The sequence below is a fragment of the Schistocerca nitens genome, chromosome 2 (genome assembly GCF_023898315.1).
Source record: "Schistocerca nitens isolate TAMUIC-IGC-003100 chromosome 2, iqSchNite1.1, whole genome shotgun sequence".
Taxonomy (NCBI): Eukaryota; Metazoa; Arthropoda; class Insecta; order Orthoptera; family Acrididae; genus Schistocerca; species Schistocerca nitens.
Window position 1 is genome coordinate 679,058,601 of NC_064615.1, and position 20,393 is coordinate 679,078,993.

The 20,393-nt window shown below is 43.4% G+C and overlaps 1 pseudogene; it reads right to left on the minus strand.

Moving 5' to 3' along the window:
* Positions 1–320: 320 nt before the first annotated feature.
* LOC126237698 (U2 spliceosomal RNA) lies at positions 321–492 on the minus strand (annotated as a pseudogene).
* Between the last annotated feature and the right edge of the window lie 19,901 nt (positions 493–20,393).

Genomic DNA, 20,393 nt, shown 5'->3' on the forward strand with positions numbered 1-20,393 from the left:
CTATCCGCTGCAGATCTTCCTGCATTTCGCTGCAATTTTCTAATGCTGCAACTTCTCTGTATACTACGGCATCATCCACGAAAAGCCGCATGGAACTTCCGACACCATCTACTAGGTAGACACTATCTACTGGGTAGAGCTACAGTGCTCGATCAATGGCAACTGTCCCTCCCCAACTCCCATGTTTCACAGCCACAGGAAAAAAATTTAGATTTTCCCACCAATAGTAGTGGGGGATGGGGGGGGGGGGAGTTTGATGTCACAGAAGCATCTGTCATGGTTACCTGGTGAATTCTAAGAAACTTTGCAGGTGATGGGACATATGGTTACTTTAAGACAGTTTGAAAGTGATGAAGCATTCTGTGACAGAAGTAGCGCTCCATCATGACCCAAAAATGAGTTTAATATTCTAGTCCTGTGATGCGGAACATGGCAGATATTAAGCTGTCATGAACAGATTTTCTACTTGATGAGAGAGAACCTAGAGGAAATATGGCCTATGCCATAGTGTTGTACAGGATTTCGACAAGAAGTAACGATACTTTAGCGATGTGAAAAAATGCGTATGGTCCAATTTCTTGAAAATAACTCATATAAAAGGAACGAATCTACATTTTGTGTGAGAAATTCGAGATGTATTGATAGGACAAAATCCCCATTTCAACCCGGGTAAACTGGATTTTTTAAACTCAGAAATCTTTGTCAGAGATGAAACTGCAGTTAGAACTATACATCCAGGTTGCACCTGCTTGTCTCGCTTTGTGTCACGGACAGCAGCAGGAGTGGTCACGAGAGTTCAGCGACCAGAAGTCATGGCTTAAGCCCGTAGTGAGCGGTATTACTAAGAAAAGTTCTGACTGGCCGGCCCTTTGGGTTCACAGTAGACTCATTATATTGACTAGGCTGGAGGTGACTTGTCACTTTTTCGTCCTGAAATGCAATGTTCAAGTAAGATAATGAGCAGTAGATTCATAAATAATATCACACAATGTGTTCACCATGTTTTTCTTGGCTAGGATGTGACTTGCGACTCATAAATAAATGAAAGTGAGTTTCATTTCCCAATGATGTTACTACAGGAGTCCTGTATGTAGGGGCAGGGATTTATAGCTGCAAGGGGACGGTACATCAGTTTTCCAATATCATTACCCATCCTTATGTCCCTCTCAGCAGCAATGCACTTGTAGATCAGCAGGAGGCTATTTCCCTGAACTTCAGTGATAGCTTACTGCCCTGTTATTATTACCCATCCTTCCCACATAGGCTATTGGCTACATTGGCTGGAGCAACTCTTGAGTGCTAGACTAATATCGTAAATATTCTCTCCACATCTAGCAGTTATTGACAAAACTGGGTAGAGTTACAGTGCTCCATCAATGGAAACTGCCCCTCCCTAACTCCCATGCTTCACAGCCACAGGAAAAAATTTGGATTTTCCCACCAATAGGAGAAGAGGGGGGGGGGGGGTTAGACTGCACCAGTATTCTGTGTCAGTCATCTTGGATTCTGATGTTATAGACTGCATCAGTATTCCAAAGATGGTGAAATAAAGAGAGTACCCTACATCCTTGCACACCAGTAATATGCAAATTGAATTTATGTAGATAAAGAATATATTATTATTAATCATTATTATGACCACTGCAATATAATGTAATTATCATTTGAATTTACCACAAATATTCGAATTTACCATGAAAAAATCCAAATTTATCGTAAGGGATGTGGTGGGGATGGGAGGAGAGGGGAGACACCCTCTGATAGGCTGGGGATTTCCCAGAGGGGCAAGGGATAATTAATTGATCAATTTAATTAATAAGTCAATTAATTTGATATCAATTGATTGGGATCAGCATCTCTTTTCCCAGAGGGATTGGGAGGGTGGGTTGTGAGGGGAGTGGGGAGTTCTTAGAAGGACGAATTATCCCAAGGGTTCATGAATCAACCCTCAGGGGGTCATATGCCAATTAGCTGAACAGTAGGTTAAGGGGAGGGGAAGAGGTGGTTTAATTGATCAATTTAATTCATTATCACATCAGTTTGATATCAAAAGTCTTCCAGAACAAGAGGGTCATAAATCAATTAACAGAACAATCACAAAGACAAAATGGCCCAGGATCGGCTTTACCCTACTACTATAACATTGTGCAAATAAGGATACCAGTGATGATGTGGAGGATTACTGGAAAGTGTTTGCGTTCATACACTTTTTGGGTGTCTTCATTAGTTCACTGCAGAATCGATTTTCGACACATTGTGAACTTTTTAACATTTTTGTCTTCTACAACGAAAAACTGAAGACATAGGTATTACTGATGGAGTTACGAGACTCCATTTATTTTATGCTTTAAATCCATTACTTGCAGGTTTAACGACAGCAGCTGAGTTGAAAACCTTTCATCATCGCATGAGTCGACTGGAGCATTTGCCTCAAAACCCTGTGGAATGTTTGTCTGGTTGCGACCATCAGATCTAGCATAATATCGTTCCGTTTCTACAGCTTTTGGAAATTCTACTAGAGACAACGGCCAGGAATGAGCGCGGTTTATCCACCCTCAAGAGAATGAAGACGTACCTATGGAGTACAACTAGCGAGGCACTGGTGAATGGGCTTGCCATGAAGGCAATTCACAGAGAAGAAAAAAGTGACATGGCGAAACAAAGAGACCACCATGTTCCTTCTGTACTTTAAATTTCTAGTGAACGGTTGAATCATTTGGTCCATTTACTTGTATTAAAGTAGCAGACAGAAGCAGATTTTATACACTTCAAAGTAAATTAACGTCGGCTAGACTATAAAAACAGGCAATTAATGGAATCAGTGCAGAAAATTTTCTTAGCAACTGGATTGTACAAATGTAAGCTAATGACACACTTTAATTGTCTTAATCTAGACATTAATTTAGTATGCATCCATGAAATTAATTTACGATTTGAGCTGTTGCAAAATGACAGGCACAGCCTCCCCCCCCCCCCCTAAAAAGAAAAAATTTGTAAATACGCCAATGTTCGTTTTACGGATATTTATTAACAGGAACAGAAAAATACGAAGAATAAACAGCAATTGAGGAGCGACGGCACTGCTCTTGCCTGTGCTGACTGCAACAGGTACCATCAAGCACGCAGCGGTACTGAGTCGCTGCTGGATTGCTGTTTGTTCTTACAGGGGACACCTTTGACCTCGAACGCTCGGAACTCCACGAAACCGTGTTTAGAATAACACTCGATCGTATAAAAAGGTGTCTGTGTCATTTCAATGCAAAACGTTGCATTCTACTGGAAGTGACATTTTAATAGAGAAAAGCAAAGTAACAAGATATGAATATAATAGGAGCGAAATTATACGTAATTCATAACATTTTCAGGCAACAGTGACAAGCAGCCTCTGCTTAGAGTAATTAAAGTAGCGCAAAACACACATATCCTACACATCTAAAAGTGCTTACATTAGTTCTCATAGCGAAAATGCGGGACTCCAAGGAAGTGGTCAAACAAAGCGGAAGAAAACAACGTGTACATCTCACTAAAGCCATGTTGTTACATTTAAATTCACTTCCGTATTCAAGCAGTCCAATATCAAAAGTCACACTAATTACAGTTTCAAATAATAATATGGTTTTCGCCAAGCATACTGCAATATAGGTGTATACTTTGGAGCAGAAAATTAATTGTAAATCACAGAGTAAATGTTGATGATGAAATAATGATCATATGTCCTCACTTATAGTCTGACGCATTGCAGTCTTACAAAATCAGCTATCCTTCTGATACAGAGCTTATATTGGCAAAAGAAGTAAACATCAAGGGATCGGTAATACCTTCGTTTGGAAAACTTGATTCTAGAATGGAACAATTTGTAAGATCTGACCAGGAGTCACATAGCAGTAGGCTCGTCTCACTAGTTACACGCTCATCAAGAACTAAACCTAGAAATGGTTTCATACGTTCTGTAGTCATTTTTACACTTTTACTTGCCACATGTGAATATTTTGTGGGCAGGTTGCTTCAAGTTTATTTGAAATATTTGGGCCAAAATATTTTGGGGCCGCAAGTGCCATGTGCCTCTTGAAAACTGATATACAACTTATTTGCTAGTTGCCTATCGTTGGTGAAGCCACATTAATTGTGTAGCTGTGGATAGAACTATGTGCAGAGTGCACTAGCTATAGTTTTCTATTCTCTGTGGGACAGTGTTGATGATGATCACATATCATACTCTTACCACTGTTCCAAATATTTCCTTTCTCCACACCATGCTCTGTCATATGCATGTTCACTTCCTCCAAAAACTGTTGTCCCTTCTGCTATTTGCTATTATTGTCTTCTATGTCCCTACCTGTGACAAATTTAGTAAAATTCCTGCATGATATGCCACATCCAGCCTTAAGATTGTCGGTAAAAGAAACTGAAGCTTTGAAATTATCCAAGTCAACCATTTTAGAGACTTCTAGTGCCCACATTTGCAGATTACAATAGTGAACTTAGATCCACACGACTTTACTCTATCAAACTTATTATATGCTCTTTTATGGTTTGTAATTGCGACAGTCTGTTTTCTTTGAAACGAGTTTCTGCTCGCCTTTTTCTAGCCATATAATTTAGAATTAATCAATAAAAAGGGAAAAGTTCGTGTAGGTGCACTTTTCATATAAACTTGATATCAAATTAATTGATTAATTAATTAAATTGTCAGTTAATTACTCTCTCCCCCTCTGGTAAATCACAAGCCCATAACAGGGCCCTTCCACCCCTCCACCTCTGGGAAATCCCCTTCCCTGTCGACAGTAGTGTGCTTCATGATTTTGTTGTGTCTTTATATGGACAGCCCTCTCGTCTGTCGCTCCCAGCCTTGCTGGGCCATGTCACTGTAGCCGCACTGGACCACACACTGGTCAGATCTCCCCATAGGATCCAACGCAATTGTGCGATTCACTTCATCATGTCTGATTCCAAATCGCAGACACCATTTCTGAGGTCAATGGTCAGTAAAAAGTAGGATTTTGTACCATTTCTTATGACTCCAGCTAGCACTGCGTTTTAAGCGACTTCTCACATAAGATCATGTGACCATAACAGAATTGCTCTTAAAACCATGGGTACACTGAGGACAGTTCATTTCGTATCTAACTCAAACTCCAGATGTAGTCTTAAGCTTTTAATGTCGCAAAGGTAGTAAACTGCATCGCCACTTTCGATCTCTTTTATGCCGTATTGTACGTAATGTTCGTCACGTGTTGTATATTTTGATGTGTGCTATGTATATGACCCTGCTCTGATACGCCTGTAAACGTTCTGAATGTGAACATGGAACACCTGCGCCAGAAATTCTTAATAATACCACAACATCCAGATGAGCAAAAGCACTCTAAATCTGTGTCGCTGACATCTTCAAACACCTCAGTATTTAGCACAAATATCAACACACGAAAGGAATGCAATAAAAGATACAGCCTTCATGGAGTCCAGTTCCAATAGCAACACAGTATATTCAGGAAACTATGGCATGTCGATCCCTCACGTATAGCGGTACTATCACACTACTGTAACCTTCAGGTGAGCAAAAACAGTCAGAATATTATCTTTCACGTTACCAAGCCTCATGTCGAAAAAAAAAAATGCTGTCTGCAAACCAAAACATACAGAAATACTGACCTAGTGAATCACCCCATTCAAAACGAGTCTGTGCTCACAGACCTGGATTTTCACATGTTACCACTCTGTAGAAGCATTCCTACTGCTTCCAGCCAAATTTGTCACTTACCTCCAGAACTGGGATATCCCCAGCCCTTAACATCTCTCCCATTCCTCCCTCCCATTCCCATCCTTCCTTCATCTCCCCCCCGTTCCCTCCCTCACCTGGAAATTGGTGGAAAAAGCTCAGTCTATATTGAGCTACTGGTGTCAGACAGAGAGAACTTAAATAACTGTATTACCTATACGCATGCAGCAGAGGACTATGTCCATAGATTCCTAAATAGGGACTGGAAAAAAAAGATATGAAGGAGCACAAAAAGAATACTTTTTGGCAAATAGTGGTGATGTAGGGGAACAACTTGAAGATGCATTTCAGAACTAACACAGATGGCTGCTGGTGCTCGAACTACCAACCTTGTTTGAAATGGCTAGTCAGTCTACCTCTTCCACGACACAAGAGGCGATTGCCACCAGTCCAGCAAGTGAGTGACATTAGTCTTCGTTGCTACATTATGTGGGGGGGGGGGGGGGGGGGGGCACCACACACAGATACCAATAGTAATAGTGGTTCTCGCCATAACCAGATGTACAGGGTTGCAGCAAACCATCCTGTTCCACAGCCCCAGATCAACCAGTGTCTGTGCGAGTCCCCAGCATGCGACCTGACAACACTGGAAGTATAAGATGAACACGCTAGCTCACCAGTCCCAGCCGCAGTCAGTTGAAGGACCATGAAACATCAGCAGCAGCTGAAATCGCTCAGTATCTTCCAGAATAGAAAGAAGTGCAAGAGTAAGTACCCCCTGCTTAATAATATTACATCTATATCTGTTACACCTATGTCTGTAATTTCTATTATTATTATTGAATGTAAGGGTTCTTCTTCTTTGTTCAACGGTGTAACTACGACCTGCAGCATAGTGCCCTCCAGTTTGTCAAGACGTGCAGCAGCATAACAGTCCAGCTTGTCAGGACTTGCAACAGAGGCAGCGACCTCAAGCACATGAAATCCTGTAGCGGAACTGGTCAGTTTGTTGGAGTAGGATAAGGATCTACTGTTGTCTGTACCACTCACTGATGAAGGCATTCAATAGCAGAGCACGGATATAAGTGTCCACGAGTTGCCGGAGAGCACCCGAGGCTTTCAATTTCTGCAGCCAAAACCTGCTGAGCAGCATCGGCAGTGGTGCGCTGGGAGTCTCTAACAGCATGGTGCAGGTCAGTACTGGATTCCAAAATATGCACCATCCAATAAACCTTGGGACATTCCAGTGATACTGAAGGGATAGATTGTGGATGTAGTGGATGAGAAGATACCAATTTCTCCCAATGAGCTACTACTACTATTCACTTCTACATATAACGTAACTGTTAGTGGGTCAAAACCTTTGAATATGGGCACAGAGGCAGATTGCGACCGGCATGTGGCGATGGAGACTGAGAACATGTTGAAGGATGTCAAAGTGCTGTTTACTCAGTCAGATTGGGTGGGAGGTATATCCTGCAATGCTCAGAAGACTACAGAGTATAAACCATCTCTTTCTCCCCCGGACATCTGCTGTACTTGTCCAGTGCTATCACATCAGTGTACGATGACACAGCGCTCAGTGTGAAATCTGGAGCTCTATCCATTTGTTTACTGTGTTCTTTTGTTATAAACGATTTTGGACTATGGATGGTGTTATCTCTTGTGTCAAGAGACTGAACTGGTGGCTACCGCTTATTCAAGCTGCATACAATGACCTTTCGAACTATCTTCGTGTATATAACATACAAGTGAATGTTTTAGAACGGTGCTTCAGTTCATGTGTCCATGCAGTACCAAAGTCAGCTACTATTGCTTTAATAGTTATGGAATCCACCCACGCTAAATTTACGGAAGGAATACCTTAGTTTTGTGATACTGCTACCAGTTTGAGCGAAATATGAGTAGAATTTAGTGTATACAAGAAACAGTTACTCGGGAAATACTGCGCTGTTGTGAAAAATGATTTAGTGGATTTTGATGTGAGATCCTTTAAAGAGCCAAATTGTATCATAAAGAACTTAATGCATCTATCATTTATATACTTTTGTGTCTAAGATCAGTTCGTTACCATACGCCTTTGTTGTTGTTATTTACAAAAAACCTATCCCCAATGCATTGTGCGACACACAAACACACACACACACACACACACACACACACACATACGATGTTAGTTTTGAACATGAGTGCATAGGTTGTTGTTGTTGTTGTGGTCTTCAGTCCTGAGACTGGTTTGGTGCAGCTCTCCATGCTACTCTATCCTGTGCAAGCTTCTTCATCTCCCAGTACCTACTGCAACCTACATCCTTCTGAATCTGCTTAATGTATGCATCTCTTGGTCTCCCCCTACGATTTTTACCCTCCATGCTGCCCTCCAATACTAAATTGGTGATCCCTTGATGCCTCAGAACATGTCCTACCAACCGATCCCTTCTTCTGGTCAAGTTGTGCCACAAACTCCTCTTCTCCCCAATCCTATTCAGTACCTCCTCATTAGTTATGTGATCTACCCATCTAATCTTCAGCATTCTTCTGTAGCACCACAATTCGAAAGCTTCTATTCTCTTGAGTGCATAGGAGGAGAGGAATAAGAAAGGTGTGAAGTTCAATGAGAAGTACAGCAATACAGAACTCGAGTATATTGGTCTACTCTTTAGATACTGGAATAGGTTCTACACGGAGGCGCCAGAGAAACTGGTATAGGCATGCGTATTCAAAGACAGAGATATGTAAACAGGAAGAATATCGCGCTGCGGTCGGCAACGCCTATATAATACAAGTTCAAATGGTTCAAATGGCTCTGAGCACTATGGGACTTAACATCTGAGGTCATCAGTCCCTTAGAACGTAGAACTACTTAAACCTAACTAACCTAAGGACATAACACACATCCATGCCCGAGGCAGGATTCGAACCTGCGACCGTAGCGGTCGCGCGGTTCCAGACTGAAGCATAATACAAGTGCCTGACGGAGTTGTTAGATGGGTTACTACTGCGCTTACTTCTACAATGACAGGTTATCAACATTTAAGTGAGTTTGAACGTAGTATTATAGTCGGTGCGTGAGCGATGGAACACAGCATGTGCAAGGTAGTGGTGAATGGGGATTTTCCTGTACAACCATTTCACGAGTGTACCGTGAATATCAGGAGTCCAATAAAACACTTTCACTATCTGATCAAAAGAATCTGGACACCCCCATGTAATGCGAAATTGACCGCTAGATTCACGAGACGCAGTCCGGACAGTGTAAAAAGGGGCATGGAGTATTGTATTGTTATTAGAGGGCCAGCGAAAGCGGAATGTGTCGTCAAGAAGAGGTCAGTGACTTCGGACGAGGAGTAGTCATCGGATGTGAACTGAGTAACAAATGCATTAACGACATTCCAACCTAAGTACTCTGTTGGTAATGTCACTGCGAGGGACCACCACAGGTAAACCAAGACCAGACAGACCTCACTGTACTGATGAACATGGACCGTCGAGCATTGAGGAGAGTGGCTGCAAAAAATCGCATGAAAGCCAAAGTGCTGCCACCTATCCAGCTAGTACAATTACTGTGCGTAAGGACTTAAGAAGAGTGGGGTACAAGGTCGAGCAGCATAAATCAGCAGCATAAACCATACATTTCTGTAGTCAATACTAAGCGACGCTTGAGATGATGCAAAGAGCGATAGAGCGACGCCACTGTGCAGAGAATGGCCGGAAACGAATGATTTGGAGTGATGATCACTCTATACTCCGGGGCAGTCCGATGGCAGAGTTTGGATTGGGCGAAGGTCTGGAGAACGTTACCTGCAACCATGTGTAGAATGAGCAGTGAAATACAGATGAGGTGGTGTTACGGTATGGCGGTGTTTTTCGTGGTTATGGTCTGATCACCGTCTTGCGCTTAAGAAAATGCTAAATGCGCAAGTATATGAACACATGTTACAGCATCGTGTACTGCGTACAATACTGGAACATTTCGGAGACGATGATTGTTTGTACCAGCATGACAGCGCACCCTGTCATAAAGCGGCAGCTACGAGGCAATTGTTTGTGGACAATAATATTCCTGGAATGAACTGGACGGCCTGCCCAGGGCCCCGACCTGAACCAAACAGAATATCTTTGGGGCGAGTTAGAAAGTCGACTTTGCTCCAGACCTTAGCGTCTGGTATCACTATGTTCTCTATCTAATTTCGGCCCTTGAGGAAAAACGGGCTGCGGTTCACAATCAGGCACCTCACTCAAAATGTCTCCAGCAGAGTTTGGTTCAAATGGTTCAAATGGCTCTGAGCACTATGGGACTTAACTTCTGAGGTCATCAGTCCTCTAGAACTTAGAACTACTTAAACCTAACTAACCTAAGGACATCACAAACATCCATGCCCAAGGCAGGATTCGAACCTGCGACCGCAGCGGTCGCGCCGTTCCAGACTGTAGCGCCTAGAACCGCTCGGCCACTCCCGCCGGCAGCAGAGTTTAAGCCATCATGTTGGTGAAGAGTGGATTCAAACCATGTGAATATCCCCTGACAGGTGTTCGGATTCTTTGATCACATAATATAGCCTTGCAACCGTCTGTAGGGAAATGCGGAATTTTCCGCAGTGATTCGGACTGTTCAAGTTGTCTGAGGCTTGATCGATTGTCAGTTACCCAAACTTAAACAGGCATACCAACGTACACATTGTTGAGTGTGCGTAATGATAACGTGCAGACTTGTCTTCACTGCCCCAGAAAAAAGAAACCACCAATTTTTGAGTTCAAACTCGCGTGGCTTCTGTAGCCACTCCACATACTGTCGCTTCATTATCTGGGTGTTATGAGAAACCCATGTTCATCTCCTGTAACAGTATGGTCAATGAACGCGTAATCATCCGTTTCGTAACGCTCCAACAACGCCAATGCAGCACCCATTCTCGCTGCTTCCTGATAATCTGAGAGCATGTGTGCCATTCTCGGCGCATAGAATACGTGGTAACCGAAGTGCAGAGTGACAGTTACGAGCACAATTGAGCGAGACACTTCCTGACATTGTTCATGCACGTCGCTAATAGTGAATCGTCGATTCTCTCCAATGGTTCGATCCACCTTTTGTTTCAGCGCATCTGCGATGTCAGAGGGTCGCTCTGATCTCTACATCATGAACATCTGTTCTCTCATTCTCAAACATTATGTACCACTTTCGGACACTGGCTGCATTCATTTCACATTCGCGTTAAATCGTAAACAACTCTGTGGTGAATGTCACAGGGGTCAACATTCTCCACCTGGAGAAAACGAATAACACCTTGCATCTCAGACTCGGCGGGATTCGCAATCGACACAGCCATGGGTTCACAGCTGTCTCTGCACTTAGCACGTAACAAGGCTCGACTTTCAACCGCAAGCGAAAACTGTCCGCATCACACTGAACACCAGAAACCAACGAGCGGTTGCTACAAGGCGCGCGGATTATATGTACAAATGTTCCTTACTTTCTGGATGGCGCTGGTACATTCAAACGTCAGTAGTGTGCGGTCTTCAGAGCGGCATTATTTCGAGCGATCTGAAGCATGCTAACGGCGATGCCGGCCAAAACCACTAAATAACAATTTAGCTGTCGTCCAACCTCGGTTTATTTGAAACAAACTAATGCATGCTTGGACTGTGGGTAGCCGAAGGGGATTTGTGTATGTTTGCATAAAATGCTTGCACAAAATGCTTGCACGTGCATGCTTGTCAGGCTTGCAGTTACGTGAGTGGCCGTCTTACGGATAAAGAGAGATAGAGGTGAGCTAAATGCACGGGTAGGACAATAACACTTGCTCAAAACTTCAAGACATCTAGGTGAACAGGCTGTATCATCACGAAAGTAAAGGTAAAGAATTCTATTTAGCACTAACTGTTCGTTTCGTGAGCAATTTACACATCTTATTTGCAGTTTATGACCCCGTTTTACTCATTTCAATTAAAACTGTTCCAAACGAACCTTCGTTCTCACCACAATACAGCTGATTGTATGTCGATTGTATCTGCTGAATTAAAAATGTGGGATGCTGGAAGGGGCGCTTGGTTTAGCTGTCGCTAAAATATCATCTAAAACTTTTTAAGCTCTGTGCCTTCGATTGCATAGAATATGATCACGGACAACAACTTTTTAGCAAAACAGCTATTATATGCTTGTGTTCCAGCTATTATATGCTTGTGTTGGCATTAACATGTAACTGTTTTTGCCAAAAAGCGGTCCCTGTTAATCGAGAAAAAATGTGTGAACGGTTTTTCTTCACTACAGTATCCACAAGTTTTGCGATAAAGTAATTTTGTATAAAGGTTTTGATCGTTACCACCAAATGCTACAATTACGCACTTACTTCACTGACCGACGTATTCCTATTGGCGAGAACTACGGACTATGTTTATTGATCGTGCGACTTAAAAGTGGGACGTATTCGATGGTAGCGCGGTTCAAATGTTTATCTCGTCATCCAGATGTCGGATAAATTCTAGTGTCCGATTCCACTCGTCGGTTTTGAGCAATGACGTCAAACCTAAGGCAAAGATGCTACGTATAGGCAATCTATGAAAGCAACGCATCATACACGTAAACAAACGAATGTAGCATACGATAAAATTACCCTCACATTCAGGCAGTTATTTAGTTAGTCATGAATTACGTCGAAACGAACTGAACATAAAGAAAATAATTAAGAACAAGAATTAAAAACCAATTTTCATGACTGGTAAGAAGCATTCTCATAATTTATGTCCGCAGCTCGTGGTCGTGCGGTAGCGTTCTCGCTTCCCACGCCCGGGTTCCCGGGTTTGATTCCCGGCGGGGTCAGGGATTTTCTCTGCCTCGTGATGACTGGGTGATGTGTGCTGTCCTTAGGTTAGTTAGGTTTAAGTAGTTCTAAGTTCTAGGGGACTGATGACTATAGATGTTAAGTCCCATAGTGCTCAGAGCCATTTGAACCATTTTTCATAATTTATGCGGCTATAAAAACAGAGAGAACCTTTAAATTGCATTACAATAAAGCGCGTGGTGAAGTCATACTGTTACAAAATAGCATTAACTTTGTATTAATTACTGAATCTAACGGGAGAAGAGCAGGAAAGTGGGGGTTTTTGGCGGGGAGAAACTAAAATGTATCAGAAAAACGGGAAAATTAAATGAATGACAACAAACACGAAACAATAGCATAAAATACTGAGAAACCGACACACTAAATTCTAAAAGAAAAGGTAGTACGTGACAAACGAATATCTACAAAAATAAAGAACATTGGAATCTATAACTAGAGTTAACCTACGTAGGTAAATTCCAGTTACAGATTCCAACCGCTCCATGAACTCATATGTAAAATATTTATTGCAGTTGTATGCAGTGAAACGTAATACCATTCCTACATTTGTAATTGCTCCCTAAAACTCCTGCGGTGTATGACAAAAATTGGAATCGCTAACTAGAAATGACCTTCTCTATAGATCAATTCTAGTTGCCGATTCCAATATCAGTAACTTTTTTGCAGCAGTTCAAGAGAGCAATTACAAATGCAGAAATCATATTTGCCACATTTTAGTGCACACACGTGCTGAAAAAACGATCTAATTAATGAATCATCGAATGGGTGGAATCGGTAACTAGAATTGACCTATATAGGTCAGTTCCAGTTATCGATTCCAGTATTTGGTAGACCCCCCACTTTTTGTCAGTTCCCGTTACTTGTGTACTCGTCCCATTAGATTCAACAATTACTATTAAAAGTTAACGTTGATTCATAATAATTATTATGACTTCACCATTCGCTATACTGAATTTAAAGTTTGCCTGTTTTCTTCTTACTAGGATAAATTACGATAGTAATTTATTTCAGACATGTGTACTTCCTTTTTCTGTTCTTATTTACTTCCGTTAAATTTAATTCTTGCCGGTACAATTTGTGGCTAAGTAATTAATTACGTGCGTTACATTCTTTTGTTTACGAATATGATCAATTGCTTTCAAAGATTGCCTCTGTGTAGCGTCTCTGCCATAGTATTACATCATTGCTCAAAGCTGACGAGTGGAATCGGACACTAGAATTGACCCCAGATTTCGGGTTCCTTTTGTTTTTCTAAGCAGATGAAGGGGGACGACAGAACGGTTCCTTAGAAACGGACACTGTCATTCTTTTTACAACCGTACTCTGCTCGAATATAGACATCGACGCTAATGACTTCGTTGTCGACGGGACATTAAATATTAACCTTCATTAGATTTGTGTAGGAGAAATTTAAGCAATTTTCACTGAATAATTTTATTATAAAAAAATTACATACAAAATCGGAAGGGGAAACAGTCACTAACACGGAACACGGTTAATGAAAGAAAAACAGCAACCAGCCTCTGTTCGTAACTTTTTTTGCCAAGATGGGTCTCGGATATTCCCCCAAATTCAACTGCTGTAATACAGTTATATAGTCATAGTTATTATTTACGACGCAGTTGATATAAAATAACAACGATGAATATATCTGGCTACCAATTATTACGGACTGTTCATAATTGTTACGAATTCATCACCTTAATTATGAAGTTCGGGAAGTTACTAAAATTTGCGGAAATAGGCTTGTTACCATTTGATGTTTAAAAAGAATCAGAAAAGATACTGTTTACATTACGTTAACCAAATATTGCTACTCGTAAAATGTTGTAATGATTTCCTTCCTGAGTACGTAGTAAACCTGTCTTCGATTAATTTCGTCGCCACAGCTTAATAAGACAGGCTATGTTGAGTGATGACGTGGGTTTTTTGTTCTGCGTGTGTCAGCTTAAAAGACAGGAGCAAAACTACTTTCTATCCAAGTGATGTCACAAGTTTCAAAGCATTCTTCTGTAAGCTGTTGGGATTTTTCTAACCAGGTGCCACTCTTGAGTGAAGAGCTGCAATGAAGAGGAATTCCCTAGAAAAACTGCATTTCATTCGCATATGATAACGCAAATACAATGCTGGCACATATAAAAGAAGTTTCTGCTTTTTTTTATGAAAGTTCGGCCACGCATAAAAATACAAACTTGTTCCTGTCACTTGCTTTATTTAGCTGCACATACACGTGCAAAAGCCTCAGATATTTTGGTGCAGAAGAACGTGTATTGGACCCTTACCACTTTCTCAAAAAAGTTCAAAGAGACAGTAGAGAGTCTACCTTTAAACTTTTTCAGAATATACACTCCTGGAAATTGAAATAAGAACACCGTGAATTCATTGTCCCAGGAAGGGGAAACTTTATTGACACATTCCTGGGGTCAGATGCATCACATGATCACACTGACAGAACCACAGGCACATAGACACAGGCAACAGAGCATGCACAATGTCGGCACTAGTACAGTGTATATCCACCTTTCGCAGCAATGCAGGCTGCTATTCTCCCATGGAGACGATCGTAGAGATGCTGGATGTAGTCCTGTGGAATGGCTTGCCATGCCATTTCCACCTGGCGCCTCAGTTGGACCAGCGTTCGTGCCGGACGTGCAGACCGCGTGAGACGACGCTTCATCCAGTCCCAAACATGCTCAATGGGGGACAGATCCGGAGATCTTGCTGGCCAGGGTAGTTGACTTACACCTTCTAGAGCACGTTGGGTGGCACGGGATACATGCGGACGTGCATTGTCCTGTTGGAACAGCAAGTTCCCTTGCCGGTCTAGGAATGGTAGAACGATGGGTTCGATGACGGTTTGGATGTACCGTGCACTATTCAGTGTCCCCTCGACGATCACCAGTGGTGTACGGCCAGTGTAGGAGATCGCTCCCCACACCATGATGCCGGGTGTTGGCCCTGTGTGCCTCGGTCGTATGCAGTCCTGATTGTGGCGCTCACCTGCACGGCGCCAAACACGCATACGACCATCATTGGCACCAAGGCAGAAGCGACTCTCATCGCTGAAGACGACACGTCTCCATTCGTCCCTCCATTCACGCCTGTCGCGACACCACTGGAGGCGGGCTGCACGATGTTGGGGCGTGAGCGGAAGACGGCCTAACGGTGTGCGGGACCGTAGCCCAGCTTCATGGAGACGGTTGCGAATGGTCCTCGCCGATACTCCAGGAGCAACAGTGTCCCTAATTTGCTGGGAAGTGGCGGTGCGGTCCCCTACGGCACTGTGTAGGATCCTACGGTCTTGGCGTGCATCCGTGCGTCGCTGCGGTCCGGTCCCAGGTCGACGGGCACGTGCACCTTCCGCCGACCACTGGCGACAACATCGATGTACTGTGGAGACCTCACGCCCCACGTGTTGAGCAATTCGGCGGTACGTCCACCCGGCCTCCCGCATGCCCACTATACGCCCTCGCTCAAAGTCCGTCAACTGCACATACGGTTCACGTCCACGCTGTCGCGGCATGCTACCAGTGTTAAAGACTGCGATGGAGCTCCGTATGCCACGGCAAACTGGCTGACACTGACGGCGGCGGTGCACAAATGCTGCGCAGCTAGCGCCATTCGACGGCCAACACCGCGGTTCCTGGTGTGTCCGCTGTGCCGTGCGTGTGATCATTACTTGTACAGCCCTCTCGCAGTGTCCGGAGCAAGTATGGTGGGTCTGACACACCGGTGTCAATGTGTTCTTTTTTCCATTTCCAGGAGTGTATATGGCTCTAAATATCATAAAATACTGAATTGCATTTACAAGCCGGCTCTCTTTGTTCCAACAAGCAGAAAGAATAATTGAACAGTGAGAACCTCTGGTCAACTTTTTCAATGGAGAAGCTTAAAAAAATACAAACAGCTCTCACTTTAAGTATAGTACACCTTACTGTAAATGATCCAGTAACTAAACTGTGTCTTCTTTTTTTGCATAATACTCCTCCGCTATTCAGAAAGAAGAGCCAGTAATTCATAAACTACAAAACATCCTAAACCCCTTTCTTTATAGATTTGATTGTGAGACTTATCAAACCTTCTGCAGTACCTACTTCAGGTTGTCTGCAGGAATTGAAATTTCAAAAGAATAAGTAAATCATTAAACGAGTAAATATCAGAAAGAGGATGAAGATATTGTTATTGGTGTAGACGCTAGAGGCTACAATTCATCATACCAGATTTGAAACGTATTGTTATAAAATTTACTGAAGAAATTAGAAGTTTCGGGTAAACACAATAAAACGACTTTCTTTAATTTTTCCATTACAACATTAAGAGGAAAGACCTATGTATGTGGTCCAGTCTAGGAAACAGATACCAGACGTGATTCAAGACCAATTAGTCCTTAGTTTATTACGAAATTAGTGTTTCAGACATAATTTTTAATGATTTACTCTAACTTCATTGGCGGGATTCTCTCTGCCTGCACGCCGTTCGCGTGGAGCAAGTACCTTGTTCCGCTGTATCTGCGGACATCGTTGTTCTCGCGTATCCCCAGGCTGGAGTTGCGTACCACCAAAACGCGCCGTCGCTTCAGGGGTTCTCTGGTCGAAACTAGAGTGCTGTATCTTCCAATTAAAGGCCAGGAGAGCATACTTCCTTTCATTTCTGAACTGTCTGGACTTCAGCCGCGCACTGAATAATTATTTGAAGTCTAGTAAGTTACCGTCTGTTGCAGAACGGAAATATACACTAATGAGCCAAAAAATCATTACCGCCTACTTAACAGCGTTTGGTCCACTTTTGGGACGCACTGTAGCAGTGATTCTGCTAACATGTATTCAACAAATTGATTGAATTTTTCTGGAACTATGCGGCAAGAGATGCACATGTGCAGATCACGCATTTCCCGTAAATTACAGCCGATGGTTTGTGAGCGCGGAGCTGGTGCCCAATAGCACTCCAGATGTGTTCTATGGGTTTCATATCACGCAATTTTGCACGCTAAGGCATCAACATGAGTTCACTATCACATTCTTCAAACCAGTGTAGCACGATTCTGGCCTTGTGACATCATAGGTTATCGTGCTGGAAGATGCTATCGCTGTAGGAGAAGACGTCAAGCATGAAGGGATACGGGTGGTCAGCAATAAAAGTCACGTAGTTCACAATTGGCATAGTGCATACTATTACTGCATTAGCTTCCACGGACAATCAGGTAAACGTCCTTCACAGTGTAATACGTCCCCTTCCGGACTGTGGGCGTTGCGCGTGGCATGTACCGAGCAACCATTCTCCTGGACGATAGCGCGTGTAAAACGACCGTCGACCTGGCGTGACAAGAAACGTGATCTATCGGACCAGACGACGTGTTTTCATTGATCCACCGTCAAATTATCGATTATCCCGTGCCCATCGCAATCGTAACTGGCGATGTCGTTGTGTCACATGCTAATACGTATAGGTTGTCTCGGAACCCCACATTTACAATGTGGGGCGAATAAAAGTAGTCCCGAGAACAGAGTTCCAGGGTACAAAGAAATACAGCAAATGAAAGGAAATAGAGTAATAAACTGACTACAGCAGTTGTTGAAAGTGACCACCATTTAACTTTCTGCACTTTTGGGCCTGGTCAGCAAGTTGCTGAAAGTGATTGAGACTTAACAACTGGAATTCCTACACTCTCATAGGAAATGTTTTGCTGCAGTTCTTGAAGACTATGATGGTTGCTGCGACACACTTTAGACTTGAGGGCTCACCACACAAAGTAATCGCACACTGACAGATCAAGTGACCTGGGTGGACAGCTAGGGACGCGACAAGACGGACTTCTGCTAACAACTATGTCAGGCGTGAAGACCGTGTAAGTGTGCTCTAATGTTCAACCGGCTGTACGGGCAGTTGCTCCATCCATTTCTCCTCCATGAATGCTGCCACGTCCAGTCATATCCACTCGTCCGCGTCGCTTTCATTTGCCCACCCGTTATAAATGTGCGCTGAACGTTGTGCTACGAAATAGTTGTGCCCGCACCAGCATTATACCCTGCCGTCAGATTTGCCACAGATGAGCGCCTGTGGTACTTTATGGAGGGAGTAAGCCTCCGACCTCTACGTTCTGTGATGAGGCGTGGCGGTCCAACACTTCGTCGCCTACTTGTGGTTTCACCATACTTCAACCACTTTTAAAATTGATGTTCACGCCAGTGCCGCGCGAACAGCCGACTACCTTCACAGTTTCCGGTGTGTTCGTCCCTTGACGCCGGCCCGTAACAGTTTGTCCTTAGCAATCTTGCTCATATCATAGCGTTTCCCCATTTGTAACTAGAACTTACCCATTTGTCTGTCCTGCGTTTATACGCTCTCCTTTTTCTGTGTGTTATTTTTATCTGGTTTCAGGCAGAGTCAGTTTCACCAGACACAATTATCGGACGTAATGATGCAAACAGGATATTCGTCTGATTTCATCACAAAATATAGAACATAAAGCTATCCTTAACGCATCACGTGCCTGCAGCGCCATCAGGTAGTATTCACTCGAGCGGTGGGCTCATCAGTTTACATTTAAACCACACACTTTTCAGTTTCTTCGTTGTTGTCTTTAATCTGGAATTACATTATGTGATCAAAAGTATCCGGACACCCCCAAAAACATACGTTTTTCATATTAGGTCCACTGTGCTGCCACCTTCTGACAGGTACTCAATGTCAGCGATCTCAGTAGTCATTAGACATCGTGAGAGAGCAGAATGGGGCGCTCCGCAGAACTCACGGACTTCGAACGTAGTCAAGTGATTGGGTGTCACTTGTGTCATACGTCTGTACGCTAGATTTCCACACTCATAAACTTTCCTAGGTCCACTGTTTCCCTTGTGATAGTGAAGTAGAAACGTGAAGACACACGTGCAGCACAAAAGCGTACAGGCCGACCTCATCTGTGACTGACAGAGAACGCCGACAGGAGAAGAGGGTCGTAATGTGTAATAGGCAGACATCTATCCAGGCCATCACACAAGAATTCCAAACTGCATCAGGATCCACTTCAAGTACTATGACAGTTAGGCGGGGGCGAGAAAACGTGGATATCATGGTCGAGCGGCAGTTCATAACACTGGTAAATGCCAAACGACGCGTCGCTTTGTGTAAGGAGTGTAAACATTGGACGACTGAACAGAGGAAAAACATTGTGCGGAGTGACGAATCACGGTACACAATGTGGCGATACGATGGCAGGGTGTGGGTATGGCGAATGCCCGGCGAACGTCTTCTGGCAGCGTGCGTAGTGCCAACTAAAATTCGAAGGCGGTAGCGTTATGGTGTGGTAGTGTATTTCATGGAGGGGGCTTGCACCTATTGTTGTTTTGCGTGGCACTGTCACAGCACAGGCCTACACTGATGTTTTAAGCACCTCGTTTTTCCCACTGTTGAAGAGCAATTTGGGATGGCGATTGCATCTTTCAACACGATCGAGCACCTATTCATAATGCACGGCCTGTGGCGGAATGGTTACATGACAATAACGTCCCTGTAATGGACTGGCCTGCACACAGTCCTGACCTGAATACTACAGAACACCTTTGGGATGTTTTGGAACGCCGACTTCGTGCCAGGCCTCACCGACCGATATCGGTACCTCTCCTCAGTGTAGCACTCTGTGAAGAATGGGCTGCCATTCCCCAAGAAACCTTCCAGCACCTGATTGAACGTATGCATGCGAGAGGGGAAGCAGACATGAAGGCTAAGGGTAAGCTAACACCATACTGAATTCCAGCATTACCAATGGAGGATGCCACAAACTCGAAAGCCATTTTCAGCCAGGTGTCCGGATACTTTTGATCACATGGTTTATATTATGATTGTGA